Here is a 14,491-nt window from a genome sequence, read left to right as displayed (position 1 = left end):
ATAGTATATAACATATCTTAATAAGTCTGTTAAAAGACAAACCCTACCAAACTGTGTCTAGAGCGGCTGCACTGTTTTTGCATTCCACGGCAGTAACACATGAGCGTTTCAGTTGCTCCACATCCTTGGCAGCACTTGGCATTGTCAGTCCTTTTGTTTTAGCCATTCTAACAGATGTGCAGTGGTCTCTCTTCATGATTTTTAATTGTATGTTTCTAATTGTCGATGACATTGAACATCTTTTCATGTGCTTGGTTGCCACCCACATGTCTTCTTTGGTGAGGTGTTCATGTCCCACCCCCTCCCCCTGCCCCCCATTTAAATTAGATTGTTTTCTTACTGTTGAATTCTGAGAGTTCCTTATATGTTCTGGATAGAAGTATGTTGTTGAATACGTGATTTGCAAAAAATTTTCCCCCCACACCTGTAGCTTGTCAATTCATTCTCTTTGTTGTCAGTATTTCTCATACTAGCCACTCTGGTGGGTGCATTGTGCTATCTCATTGTGGTTCTCATTTGCATCAGATCATTTCTTAGTCTGGTATGTGGGGTCTTGGTTCAACAGCAGCTCTGGTTTTATGCACATTGCTTCACATACAGAATGTTTTTGAAGAGGGGGAGACGGTCGTTATCTTTTCTACTGGTAAGGTTTTAAGAGATACAGTGACTGGCTCAAGGTGACACAGCTCCTAGGTAAGAGGTGGGGCGAGGATTGGAACCCAGGTCTGTGGTCTTAGAGGCAGCTGCTTTTTTGGAGCTATAATCCGCTTTAACCCTCAACTTCAAGGCTCCCAGTAAAAGCAACAGCCTGAGTCTGTCCAGCAAGCTGCATTCCTTTATGGTATGTCATGAGAGGTTGAGAAATGTCAGTGAAGATGACAAATGCTCTGTTTATCTGACTCTCATCATTCCCAAGGACCCTCCTTACCTCCGTTCCTGACATAGCAGTTCCCAGGGAATTGCCACATTTTCTAGCTGCTGTCATCGTGGTTGTTCCCACCTTCTAATTATGAGCAGAGTCAGCCCTGGGATGGGGTAGAGGCCTCGAGTCATGAGTCATTGCAGGGATATTGTCACTGAGGAAGAGAGCCCCTGGGCTGTCTGGAGGCACCGTTCAACATCCACGAGCACCTACTGTGAGCCAGGCAGCTTCTAGGCACTGAGGATGTGACATCCATGGCGCCTGCTCTCTGAAGTGCCTTCTGTCTTAGATGGAGAAACAAACAAGCATCATGTAGGTCTTTGCTCAGATGTCCCTTCTCAGAGAGGCCTTACCTGACTGCCCCACTAACGTTACAGCCCTGTCATCCTCTAGCCCCTTACCCTGCCGTATTTGTCCTCGGCACTTAGTGCTATTGGAGCGTTATTTTCAGTATCGTCCAGTGGAATGTATGCTCTTTGACTTATTTGCTATTCTGGGTACTTAGAAAAAGGTGGCACGTGATGAGTGTTCAATAACTGTGGAGTGAATAAGTGAAGTGAACAAATAAGGTAACTGCATTTCACAGTGATAAATCAGGATGCCATTAGGGAGACTGGAGTGGGATAGGGGTGAGGAGTGTGTGTGGCTATTTTAGACTTGGTAGCCAGGGACAGTGTTCTTGAATAGGTGAATTTGGAGCTTAAACCTGAAAGGTGAGGGGAACCAGCATTCATAGATATGAAAAAAGAGTGTTTGAGGCAGAGGAAATAGCACGTGCAAATGCCCTGTGGCAGGAAGTGTTCAGCATATCGAGGAAGAGAAAGAAGAGCAATGGTGGCCAGTGCTGATGAGTGGCAGGAAGTGAGTATTGTTGTCTAGCAGGAAGGCATCCATTTACCCCCCTGGGCCTGTCTCCATGCCAGAACTTGGTGCTTTCTGAACTTTCCAGGCCAGCTTAGACAGTGGACCTGCTGGGATTCCCATCACCAGAGATGTCAAGGATGTGGCTCATGCCCCAGACCACATTGCTTGCCCCAAGTATGACTGATTTCTTTCTCCAAGTCCAGGGTTGTGGCTTTTGGAGGCTGGATCAACCCATGAGAAAGCTCTCTTAATTTTTGAGAGAATCTCCACTGGACCCAGGAAATGCCTCTCAAGAAGGACTTCTAAGAGCTACATGGCTTCCAAATGGGAGTGTGTATGCTGTGTTTTCCACCTGTATTGTCTTGTTGAGTCCTCACAGTAACCGTGTGGCATTAAACTCATTTGACAGATAAGGAACGCAAGATACACCTATATTCCAGACCTGGCTTATTAACTTATTAATTATGAAATGCTGGACAAATAATGCACCCTGAACCTGAGGTTTTTCATCTGTGAAATGAGTATGTGTCTGAGTATACGTGTGCCCAGTCCCTAATTGATAATACTTGTTGGGAGAAATAAATGTATTGATATATGTGAAATGCCCGGCATGGTGCATGAACACATAAAGCCATTCTGTATCAGTCACAACTCCATGTTTGCACGCAACCAAAATCAGCACTGGCAAAGCTAAGCCAAGAATCGGGGAGGGAGAATTTATTGCCAGGATGCAGAGTGACTCAGACTGGAACTTGGGCTTGGAACAGGCAGGAACCAGGATATGCTGGGGATGCAGGTGGCAGGAGCTAATCCACCTCCAGTCAAGTTCCTGCAGCTTGTTTTATCACCTCCAGCTTTTTTAATCTACGCCACCCAACCCCACTGCGTATCACTACACAGTCAAAGTCCGGGTGGGAGAATCTCGTGAATCCAGCTTGGGTCACATAGCCGGGTATTTTGACTTACAGTTCCTCCACATTGTCTGCCCTGGGGAAGAGGTAATTTTTCAAGGGGATTGTTTTTGTTTCCCTAAGAAGAAAAGGCAAATGGATGCTTGGTGGTCAAAGAACAACTGTGTCTATTACAGTAATAATATTGGCTTTGCCACTGAACTCCCTGATCAAGACGTTCCCTCTCCAGACTTCAGTTCCTACTCTGAAATGAAGGCACTGAGTTCCACACCAGGGTGACTCTCAGAATCTCTGGTGGAACTTTAGAAAAATCGGGACACACTCTCCTCGGCCATCTGTTTTGATCAGCTTTGAAACTTCTCGTGGAAGTCCCTCTTACATCTCATTGGTCAGTACTGGGATACACGCCCACCTAAACCAATCACTGGCGAGAGGGGAATGGAGGACGGCCAATCAGATTTGACCCCTGCTTTTCCGAAACCGGGGGTGGGGGGGGTGGCAGTTGGCTGACCCCAGCAGGGTCAGCAGTGCTTTATCTCTATTTGTTGGACAGATTTCTTTGAACCAGTGGAGCTTAAAAGGTGGGGGGGTAGGAGTCAGGGTGTCCTTTTCAGTCCGGAAGTGGCCATAAAAGTTGTGTCCTCATTGCTTCATGGAGCACCCCCAGAGGGAGGCCATCTGTGACCTGCCACATAGCTCAGCCGCCCCAGGTATGAAACTTACCCAAAATGTGCCAAAGCCGGTGGCAAACCTGGAGAAGAAAGAAACACCAGGTGGTAGCATCCAGTAAGTAAGGATTTGGGCTGAAATGAAAAAAAATTTCACCTTGCCAGGCATGATGGCTGCGCCGATGTTGATGTAAGGCACGTTTTAATGATGGTGCCAAGTAAGCTTGGCTGTGCAGGTTGGGGGCTGTCCCCACCTCAGCTGTCAACTCCGCTTACCTTTGCGAGAGCTGACAATTACATGGTGACACTTTTCCACTCGTGTGTGACCTAACACAACCACTCTTCTCAAAAGTTGGTAACTAAATTTGAGGTGCTGAAAGAAATATTGCAATTGAAATAAAGCTTTAGGGAACGTTTATGCACCTTGGAGTGAATTAACGTCTCGGGGGAAAAAAAAAGGCCCTTCTCTAAGCATAAATATATACTTTTCACGTTCCTTTTTAGGCACCATGGATTTTAATAGCAGTGTAAATCAGATTTTACAGGCCACATATTTCAAGTATGGAGTTCATTAAATGTGTGAAATTTGACATTTGCTTCAGGGCGTGGCTAGGGTCCCTAGTAATGAACCACAAATTGTGTTGGGCTTTCTGATCAAGTTCAAGATGCTAAAACCCCAGTGGAGTTGCACAAAGAGGCAATTTCCCTCCAAGCCTTCCCCAGCCTGGTTCTCCCTGGAACCCTCCTTCAATGGACCAGGTGCACATAGGGTATGTGGTTCCACCATCTTTATTCAAATGGAGAAACATGGGTCACATAATCTTTTAATTGATTTCTGAGTGGTATCAATGCATTTATTAATTCAGTGACCATTTACTGGGCACCTACTCTGTGCTAGTCTCCATGTAGGCTCTGGGGATGCAGTGGTAAAAGAGACAGTGTCTCACCTGATCGAGTTTGCAGTTTGGAGGGGAAATGAACGTAGAAGAATAATCTACTTTCGCCAACAATTAGGAATCGCCGACTGTAAGAAGTCTTATGAAGGAAAAGCCTGGGTGTTATGAGGCCCAGGAGAGACTCAGGGAGTCTCTTGAGTCTCCTGGTTCCTGCCTGTTCCAAATTATGGGGAGGCATAATTTTTTTTTTCTGAGAGTATTAGGAAAGGCCTTTCTAGGAGTCCTAGTTAAACTGAAACTTGCAAGATGGATAGATCTTAGTTAGACTAACAGTAGGGGATGTGGAGTGGAGGGAGAGGGGATAGTGACAAGGCAGAGAATGTGTCCTGCCCTCAGTTAATCAGTGACTAAATATTTATGGACCACTTGTGTTCTGGATTAGGCATTATGATGGAGAGAAGGATGTGGAACTTGTATCAGCTGAGACTCACGGTTGCAAGCAACAGAAGCCCGATTAATTGGGAATTTATTGACTCATGTACCTAAGAAGTACAGAGTAGTGTCAGCTTCAGGCATGGCTGGATCTAGGATGAAGTTGGTATCAGGCATCTGCCTCTATTGCCTGGCTTTATTTGGTTTGGTGTTTGCTTCCTTCCAGGCAGAACCTCTCCTACTGGTGGCCCCAGGAACCTAGGCTCACATCCCACTAGTTTTCCAATCCCAGTCCACAGAGCGGCTCCTTCTCATTAGCTCCAGCAGAAGTTCTAGGTTTGAATCTCATTGGTCGGTCCCTCATCCAACCCTGAGACAATCACTGCGGCTGGAAGTGTGAGATGACCTGCTTGGCCAGCTCTGGGCCACATGTCATTATTGGAGCCAGAGAGAGGTGGGCTGAGCTCCACCTAAGCCACAAGAATAGGAATGGAGATGGAATGGTTCCCCAGAGGAAAATGGGGGTACCGGTATGAAAATGTGTGGTAGCAGATGTGGGGCAGGCAGACCATCTGCCACAAAATCAAGGCTTCAGGTGAGTGAGTCTTGTGACGTTTCACCAGGTGGCCTTGAGGGCAAAGATGCTTTCCTGGGCTTCTGTTCTGTGCCATGCATTGTGCTTAGAGCTGAATGAAGATGTCTTCTTGTCATCTAAGTCCCTGTCTCTGAGAAGGAATAGGAGGTATACAAATGACTGGAATTCAGGGATGGGTGATAAGTTCTTTGAGAGCACTACAGGGACAGAAAGCAAGGCAATGACAGCTATGACATTCTCATGGATTGCAAGCTTGCTTGAGAAATGCCTTAAAGAAGAATTAGTGTTTTGGTAGACAGTGATGTTAGGAGGGCACTTCAAGCCAAGGAAACAGCAGGACTAAAGACAGAGAGGCTGGAAGGTGGAGTGCATTCCACTAACTGTTCACGATGCCATTTTCTCAGAAGTATAAAGACATGTAGGGAAATAGTGGGAGTACAGCTAGAAAGGAAGCTGAAGCCATATTGCTTAGTTGCCAGTGACAGAAACTCACGTCAAACTAGTTCAAACTTAAAAAAAAAGAGGGATGTAGTGAGTGGGTAGCATTGGCTTCAGGCACAGCTGTATCCAGGGACTTTTAAGATATTTTAAAGACCACTTTTTTCTTGATCTCACAGCTGTTTTCTCCTGAGTTGGCTCTCCCCTTGTGGTGGTAAGATGGCCCTCAGCAGTTTCTGGCCTGCCTGGCAACACCAACAGAGAGACAGAAAGAGACAGAGACAGAGAAAGCCCTTCTTTCTCAGCAGTTCCAGCCAGAAACCTGGTGTTGACTGTGGTTGGCCTGACCTGGCTCACACGGCCAGCCCTGAACCAACTCCTTTGTTCAGGGGAACGTGGCACATGCCCAGCCTGGGTCACACAACCCCCTCCTTGATGTGAGACTGAAGGCAGCCCCCAAACCACATGGACTCAAAGGGGGGGATGTGTGACTCCTCCCTCTTCCCCCAAGAAAACCCAGAGGGAAGTTGCCAAGAGAAGAGAAAAGGAATGATGGAAAACCAAAACAGCAGACATCCACCACAGGAAGGTTTAACACCATAGTGAGGAAGCTGGTATTTATTTCAGGAGGCAATGGGGAGCCATAGAGGGTTGTTGAGCAGGGGAGTGATATTATTATCCAAACTGTTCTTTGGGAAGATACCCTTGGCAGTGGTGGTGGGAGAGGGGTTGGTTGGAGTGAAGCAGAAGAGGTGATGCAAGGGGAGAAGAGGCATTTGTGATGGGTCAGGAATGAGATGTAAGTCCAAGGTAGAGCAGTGACTGCCCAAGTGGAAAAGAGAAACCCAAGTGGGAGGAAATGGATGGGATGGGATTGGGGTTGTGCTGGGCATAGTGCACGGAGGCCCATGAGCCTATGGGGCACTTGTTCAGGGCAGGGAGTTGGGAACCACCTCCTTGGAGGTGGTGGTGATTTTGGAAGGACATGACCCCACGTGAAGACAGGGCTTTGGTAGGAGAGCAGAGGGGCCTGCGTCTCACCTCTGAGAGCATTTGGGGGCCACTTGTGGATCTTGCGGGCATTTGCATTCTGACTCCAGGGAGGGTGGGTCGTCGGAGCAAGATGCCATTTTCCACAAAGCTTTCCAGATGTTTGCTTTGTTGGTTTGCTTTATTTATTTATTTATAAAGTGGTAACAACAGAGAGAAGAAAAGAAAGGAAAAAAAAAGAAGCAAAACCGTAGTTGAAAATGAGGATCCCTTGAGGAGAGGGGCCTGGGAACCGCCGAGGAGACTGGAAGTCGGAGGGGACACTTGCCCCCCACCCCGGGACCTGCTGGCATCCTCCGCTCTCCTGGCTGTCTGGGGTCAGCATGAAGTCCCTTCTCTTACCCTGTGCCCAGGCCCTTGAAACCCCTCAGGGAAGGAAGCCACTGGGTTTTCTGTGATCCCAGCCAGAGTGACTCAGACACCCCAGGCCTCCTGCCTCTGTCCAGAGAGCGGCCACGAGGCTCCCTCCAAAAGACCCTCGGGGAGCAGCTCCCTCCCTAGCTCCTGCTGAGAAGAGTGATTCCTGGAACCAGGCTTGGTAAGAAACATGGCTGACCCCATGTGAAGCACAAAACCTCTGCGTCTCAGTTTACTCATTTATAAAATGCGGATTGTAGGGCTTCCCTGGTGGCGCAGTGGTTGAGAGTCCGCCTGCCGATGCAGGGCAGACGGGTTCGTGCCCCGGTCCGGGAAGATCCCACATGCCGCGGAGCAGCTAAGCCCGTGAGCCATGGCCGCTGAGCCTGCGCGTCCGGAGCCTGTGTTCCGCAAAGGGAGAGGCCACAACGGTGAGAGGCCCGCGTACCGCAAAAAAAAAAAAATGCGTACTGTAGTTTGCTTACCTCCTAGAATAATGCCCTGGGGAGGAGGCAAGAGGATGCCGGGTGAGCCCTGATCCGTAGGAGGCATTTCTAAACAGGACATTGGCAATGGGTCTTTACTTCCAGGGGTGGTGTCCTTGTGAGAAATCACATAGTGCAAATTCCTGCTGTTGGGCCTTGGGGCTGGTCTGTGGAGGGAGTTGGGGCCAGTGGGCACCTCGGTGCCCTTGTTGAAGGGTGTGGGGCTGATCATCAGTTAAGACACGCTTGGGTACCAGTAATCTGAAACCTGGCCCAAGCTGGTAAGGTTGCCAGATAAAAGATAGGACTCCCAGTTAAATTTAAATTTTAGATAAACAACAAATACTTTTTTAGCATAAGGTTGTCCGAAATATTGCATAGGGCATACATATGCTAAAAATTTATTATTCGTTGTTTATCTGAAATTCAAATTTAACCCATACCCCATGCAACCTTACAAACTGATTTAAGTAAAAAGAAGTTTCTTATTGAAAAGTCCAGGGGTGGACTTCAGGCTCAGGTGGACTCAGGGGTTCCAGCCTTGTCACTGGGATTTGGTTTCCCTCTCACTCTCTTGGCTCTGCTTTCAGCACACTGACTCTACTCCAGCTTTTGCCCCTTCCGTTGCCACGTTGGTCAACTCCCTCCACCTTCATTTCCAACAGGAAAGAGTGAGTCTGTCCAAAGCCAGGTTGAAGGCCTTTTGTGTAAACACTGGCCCTGACTTGGTCATGTGCTCATCCCTGAACCAATCATAGTGGTCAGGGGAGTTCCATGTGCTGATTGGTTTAGGCCCTGGTCACATGATACCCCTCCTCCCTCCCTCCTTCCCTCCTTTCTTCCTTCCTTTCTTCCTCTCTTTTTCCTTCCCTCTCTTCCTCCCTTCCTCTCTTTCTTTTTCTTCCCCCATCTCTCTCTCTTTCATGTGTATATGAAAAGACATTTTGTGATTATTTCACTGTATTGGTGACCACACCAGATTGCATTTTTTCAGATGGCACATGGGGCATGGGCTAACATTTCTCTTTGATTCCCGAGAACCTCAATATCACAATATCTGTGTCTTGGAGAATCCAGTTTCTGACGGCGTCTGTGGTACCATCCCCAAGAATAACAACGGTGCTTAGCACTGTAAAGACCACTTTGCTGAGTTGTTCTCTCACGTTCTGTGCTCAAGGTGGTCCCCTTGCTTTCTAATCAGATCTTTAGCAGGTGGCCCTGTGTTTCCTCGTGACAATGCACAGGATCTGGTGGAGGCACTGGTTTTGTGTGTTTTTATGGGACGTCCACAGAAGGGTGAGGGTCCTAGTGTCCTGCCCTCAGATGTTGAAGCAAGCTCTGCTTTGCAGTTCCAGTTGTCCGGAAGAGAATATGTGGATTTATGACAAACACAATATAAAGCTCCATTTGGGAACTGGAATGAAATGCTTCAAGATAGCTCTCGTGATAGCACCCATTTCACTGCTCTTACTGCCATGGTGAGTCAGGATGCTTATCAGAAGGTAGGGAAAAAAAGCTTTAGAGAGAAAGTCCTTTTTTTTTTTTTTTTTTTTTTGGTATGCGGCCTCTCCCGCTGCGGAGCACAGGCTCCGGACGCGCAGGCCCAGCGGCCATGGCTCACGGGCCCAGCCGCTCCGCGGCATGTGGGATCCTCCCGGACTGGGGCACGAACCTCCATCCCCTGTATCGGCAGGCGGACTCTCAACCACTGTGCCACCAGGGAAGCCTGAGAAAGTCCTTTTAAGATCTGCTTCTAGGCATACCAGTTCTCAACCTTTGACATCTCCTCACCACGGGCCCGCCATCTTGCCTCCACAGGCAAGTGTGTAGACTTCCAAGTGTATAGACTGAGGGTTGGGGAATTGCCAGAGAGAGATTTGGGGGCTGTTTTGTCAGAAGGTGGGTAAACTGACATGCACTACTGGGGGTCTGGGTAAAGTCCTAGCCCCACTTGTCCCCAGGCTCACCCTTAAAATGTCACCCTTGATCGCATCTGAGGGGCCAAGGACCACTGCACGGGGAGGGTCCCATCCTACCTGGCAGACCCCCAGCCTGCCCTGCATGGGGCCAGCTGTGAGGGAGGGGAAGAAAATCAGTCACAGAAGCAAAGGGAACATCTGCCGAGTCCCTACGTGGTCTGTCGGCTCTGGGCTGGAGCTTTATACAGCTGGTCCCTATTCCTCACAGACGCTATTTGAGATACGTGTGATCATCTCTGTGTTACACGTAAGAAAACTGACTGTGTCACCGGGCACACTTTTGGCCCCAAGTAATGCAAAACCTGACTCGAACTGGCTTAAACCTTAAGGAAGTGTATCATCTCATTAGCAGGAGCTTTAGTGGTAAGGAGGGTTTCAGGAGCTGCATGATCAAAGCTCCAGCCTCGTTTCTCTGTGTTTCCCTTGGTTTGGCCTTGCTTTCCTTCAGGGTCACAAGGTGGCCACTGTCAGCAGCTGAGGCCCCAGTTCCAGACTGCAAACTCCTATGGATGGAATAGGAGATGTTGCAAATGACAGAACATCCAATTCAAAGTAGCTTACCCGAAAAAGAAATGTTTTCATATATGGGAGAAGCTACACGAATTTCCTCTGGCTTCAGGCGTGGCTGGATTCAGAGGCTCACGTGTTGTCAGCAGCACGTAATCTCTTCCTGTCTCTTGGCCTCTTCTGTGGTCTCGCATCTCTGACATCTTGCTACCTAGATTGCAATGCACCGCGCAGGCTGACAGCAATTCCAGGCTTACATCCTTCTATCTCAGGAGGAAAGACAGAAAATGTGCGGGTGAGATTCTCTTCTCTACTGGTTCAAACTAAAGCCCCGGGGCTGATTCTCACTGGCCTGAGCCAGTCGCTCTGGATGCTGATAAGCAGGACCCACGTCACATGCACATCCCCAAAGCTGGGATAGACTCGGTCCTTCCTGACCAGCATGAACTGCGAGTTGGAAAGGTTTGATCCCCAAATAAGAATGGCAGCACTGTTTCCAGAGGAAGAGGAAGGGGTGTTAAGGGCTAGGGGCAAAGCCAGAGGGTATTTAGGGGGAGTCTTCCTGCGGCAGGAGGCCCCCAGCAGGCTGCGGCATAAGGTCCCTCTCACCCTCAGGACCCTCCTCCCCGGTCAGGGTTTAAGGTCTGTCGGGATTGGGGCCTGGAGATTGTCTGTCGCCTACGTCCCATGCTCTGACTTTTCAGGTTTGGGAAGAGAGGCGGGTGACAGACAGTACCCTCCCTATAGCCTCCCATTCATTGCTCCCATTTTGGTGTTTAATGAGTTTTGCTCTTAAAGCTGATGACAGTGCAATTGTACACCATCTGCCTGACTACAGACTGAGCCAGCACCATGCAAAGGGCTCGCTTTGAGAGAACCTGGTCCACACGACTAATCCAGCAGATTGGCATGTCTTTGTAGGAAGGAGGGAGGGAGGGAGGGAGGGAGGGAAGGAAGGAAGGAAGGAGGGAGGGAGGGAGGGAGGGAGGGAGGGAAGGAAGGAAGGAAGGAAGGAAGGAAGGAAGGAAGGAGGGAGGGAGAGAGGGAGGGAGGGAGGGAGGGAGGGAGGGAAGGAAGGAAGGAAGGAGGGAGAGAGGGAGGGAGGGAGGGAGGGAGGGAAGGAAGGAAGGAAGGAAGGAAGGAAGGAGGGAGGGAGAGAGGGAGGGAGGGAGGGAGGGAGGGAAGGAAGGAAGGAAGGAAGGAAGGAAGGAGGGAGAGAGGGAGGGAGGGAGGGAGGGAGGGAGGGAGGCTGAATGTTGATAAACATAGTTCATGGAATATAAACACTCCCCAAGGAGTGATGTCATCAGCTTCTGCTCCATGAGACCAGGTTCTACTTGATGACCATCTTCTTGATTCACCAGCCCAGGCAGAGCTCCCAGACACTAAAGAGTGGGTTGCAGAAAAAGCTTCTAAAGAAACATCAGATGGTTCCCAAATGGAATAAATTGAGGGATCTTCTGGAGAACGTGGATCTTCCCACATCTGCCTGCCTCTGGGAGAAGTTGCCATGCACACATGGGAGCCGGGCAGTTTTTGGGTAAAAAGATTGGGAAACTGGATCCATTTGGCCCTGAAAATGAATGTATCTAAAGTAGTATAAGTTTCTAATTTTCCTCTAGAGCTGGGGTCAGCAAACTTTGTTTGTAAAGGGCCAGATAGTTGATATTTTCAGCTTTGCAGGCCATCTGATCTCTATTGCAACCCAGTTGAACCACTCTACCATTTTATCAGGAAAGCAGCCAGCGATGACCCATACATAAATGTGTGTGGCTGTGTTCCAATAAAACTTTATTTATAAAAACAGGCAATGGGCCAGATTTGGTCATAGTTTGTCAACTCCTGACCTAGACCAAAGAAACTGTAGGAACAGTTAGTTGCCTGAGTCAGGAAGCTGGTATTTTTTTAAAGTCAGTTTTACTAAATCATAACCTACGTACAATGAAATGCACATTTAAAGTGTACAGTTCAAACAGTGTTGACCACCAACCCCCCAGTCAAGATACAGACCATCCCTGTTGCCATTTGCTATTGACCGCACCCTCCACACAGCCACCTGTTACTCTGACTGCCATCCTACAGATTGGTCTGGATTGTTCCAGCATTTCATATGAATGGACTCCTGCAGTGTATTCTCATTTGGTCTGTAGAAGCTGGTATTTGAAGCCCTTCTGGTCTGTTTAAGGAATCTCTTTGGTCACTGTTGTGATTTTCAACTGTATCTGAGTTCTCTGACACACTGCCCTTCAAAAGGCAAAGGTGGGGCCTTGTTCCTTGGCCCTGAAATGTGGGCTAGACTTAGCAATGTGCATCGAGGAGCAGGACGTGGTGGGAGTGATGAAAGTGACTTCTAGGATTGGTCACAGCCTCTGGTTCTGCCTGGTTCTCTTTCTCACTCTGAGGGAGGCCAGCTGCCATGCGAAGAGGATGCTCAAGCAGCCTGAGGAGAGGCTCACGTGGGGAGGAACTGAGGCCTCCTGCCAGCACCTAGGACCCAGGTGCCAGCCAAGGGAGGGAGCCTCCTTGGAACTGGATCCTCCAGCCACAGTCAAGCCTTCAGATAACTACAGTCTTGGCTGACATCTTGACTTCAATGCAGTAAAAGATCCAACCAAGCTACTCTAGAATTTCTCACTCACTTTATGTGAGAGAAAAAATGTTTATTGTTGTTTGAAGACACTAAGTTTTGGGGTAATTTATTATGCAGCGATAGATTACTAATACCGTCACTGACACATTGAGTCCACCTATCCATCCATCCATCCATCCCTCCATCCATCCCCCCATCCATTTACTTATTCATTTCTTCATTCAACAAATATTGATTTCTTTAACAAATTGTAAACAATTTATAAAGCGTAATGAAATTTAGAAAGGTTTCTATAAAACTTGGTAAGATATTTTTGAGGGCAAATGCTTCCTTTACAGAGTATGCTTTAGTTACCTAACAACAATGATTTTTTTTTTGGATTTATTTATTTTTTATTGAAGTATAGTTGATTTACAATGTTGTGTTCGTTTCTGGTGTACAGCAAAGTGATTCAGTTATACATTTATATACATATTCTTTTTCATATTCTTTTCCATTATGGTTTATTACAGGATATTGAATATAGTTCCCTGTGCTATACAGTAGAACCTTGTTGTTTATCTATTTTATATATCGTAGTTTGTATCTGCTAATCCCAAACTCCTAATTTATCCCTCCCCACCCCTTTCCCCTTTGGTAACCATAAGTTTGTTTTCTATGTCTGTGAGTCTGTTTCTGTTTCATAAATAAGTTAATTTGTGTCATATTTCAGATTCTACATGTAAGTGATATCGTATGGTATTTGTCTTTCTCTTTCTGACTTACTCCACTTAGTTTGATAATCTCTAGGTCCATCCATGTTGCTGCAAATGGCATTATTTCGTTCTTTTTTATGGCTGAGTGGTATTCCGTTGTACACATGCACCACCTCTTCTTTGGCCATCCCTCTGCTGATGGCCGTTTAGGGTGCTCTAACAACAATGATTTAATAGCTAACCCTGAACTGTGAACGGTTCTCTTTTGAGCATGTTCTTAATATTAACTTTCATTACTGTCCCCATTTTGCCGACGAGGAAACTGGCTCACTGAAAGCTTGAGTCACTTGCCCCAAGGCCCCATGGTCAGTAAGTGGTGGAGCTGAATTAGAACCCAGGGCCCACAGGCTTCATCACTGTGCTGTATGCTCCCCTCCCCGCTCCCTTTGCTTGTCCCCAGGGAGACATTTGCCACGCACCTGTGGGTCTACCTGCTTCCACGTCTGTCACTCTGCAAGGCTTGTGCTCCTCCAGGCCAGAGACCATGTCTTTTCTGTCTGTGTGGTACTGGACCCAGAGCAGGACATCAACAACTGTGTTCTGACCGACTGACCAGCTGGAACCAGGAGATGGATGGACGTGGCAGGCACTGCACTAAGAAATCCCAGGGGATCCTGAATAGCTGTGGCACTGCTCCTCTGCTCTAGTGTGAGACTCTGTCCTGCCCACAGAGGCAGATGGCCCCAGAGCCTGGGCTGCATCACAGCTCAGAGCGCAGGGAGCCCCAGAATAAGGACACTACTCCCCCGACTTGGCAGCCCAGAGCCAGCTGACTGGGGTCCGGGATGAGCTCTGTTTACCTTGGAAGGCCCGACCTCTTTTGTAACATTCACCCATTGTTGCCAGGAGCCCAAAAATACCTTTATTAATGGAAAAACGGGATGACTCCACAAAGAAATATTTTGACAAGCCCAGAGGAGCCAGTGGGAAGGTTCAGAGCACATCCTCAGGAAGCTGGGGCTTCTTATCTTCTAGGGAGCCCGGCGGGGGAAAGGGCAGCGTGCTTCTCCTGCCGCGTTTCCGTGCGGGGCTCCCAGGCAGA

This window comes from Delphinapterus leucas, chromosome 15 (genome assembly GCF_059928025.1).
Source record: "Delphinapterus leucas isolate spDelLeu-1000000601 "Yukka" chromosome 15, BTC_Dleu_Yukka2, whole genome shotgun sequence".
Lineage (NCBI taxonomy): Eukaryota > Metazoa > Chordata > Mammalia > Artiodactyla > Monodontidae > Delphinapterus > Delphinapterus leucas.
This window is presented reverse-complemented; position numbering follows the sequence as displayed.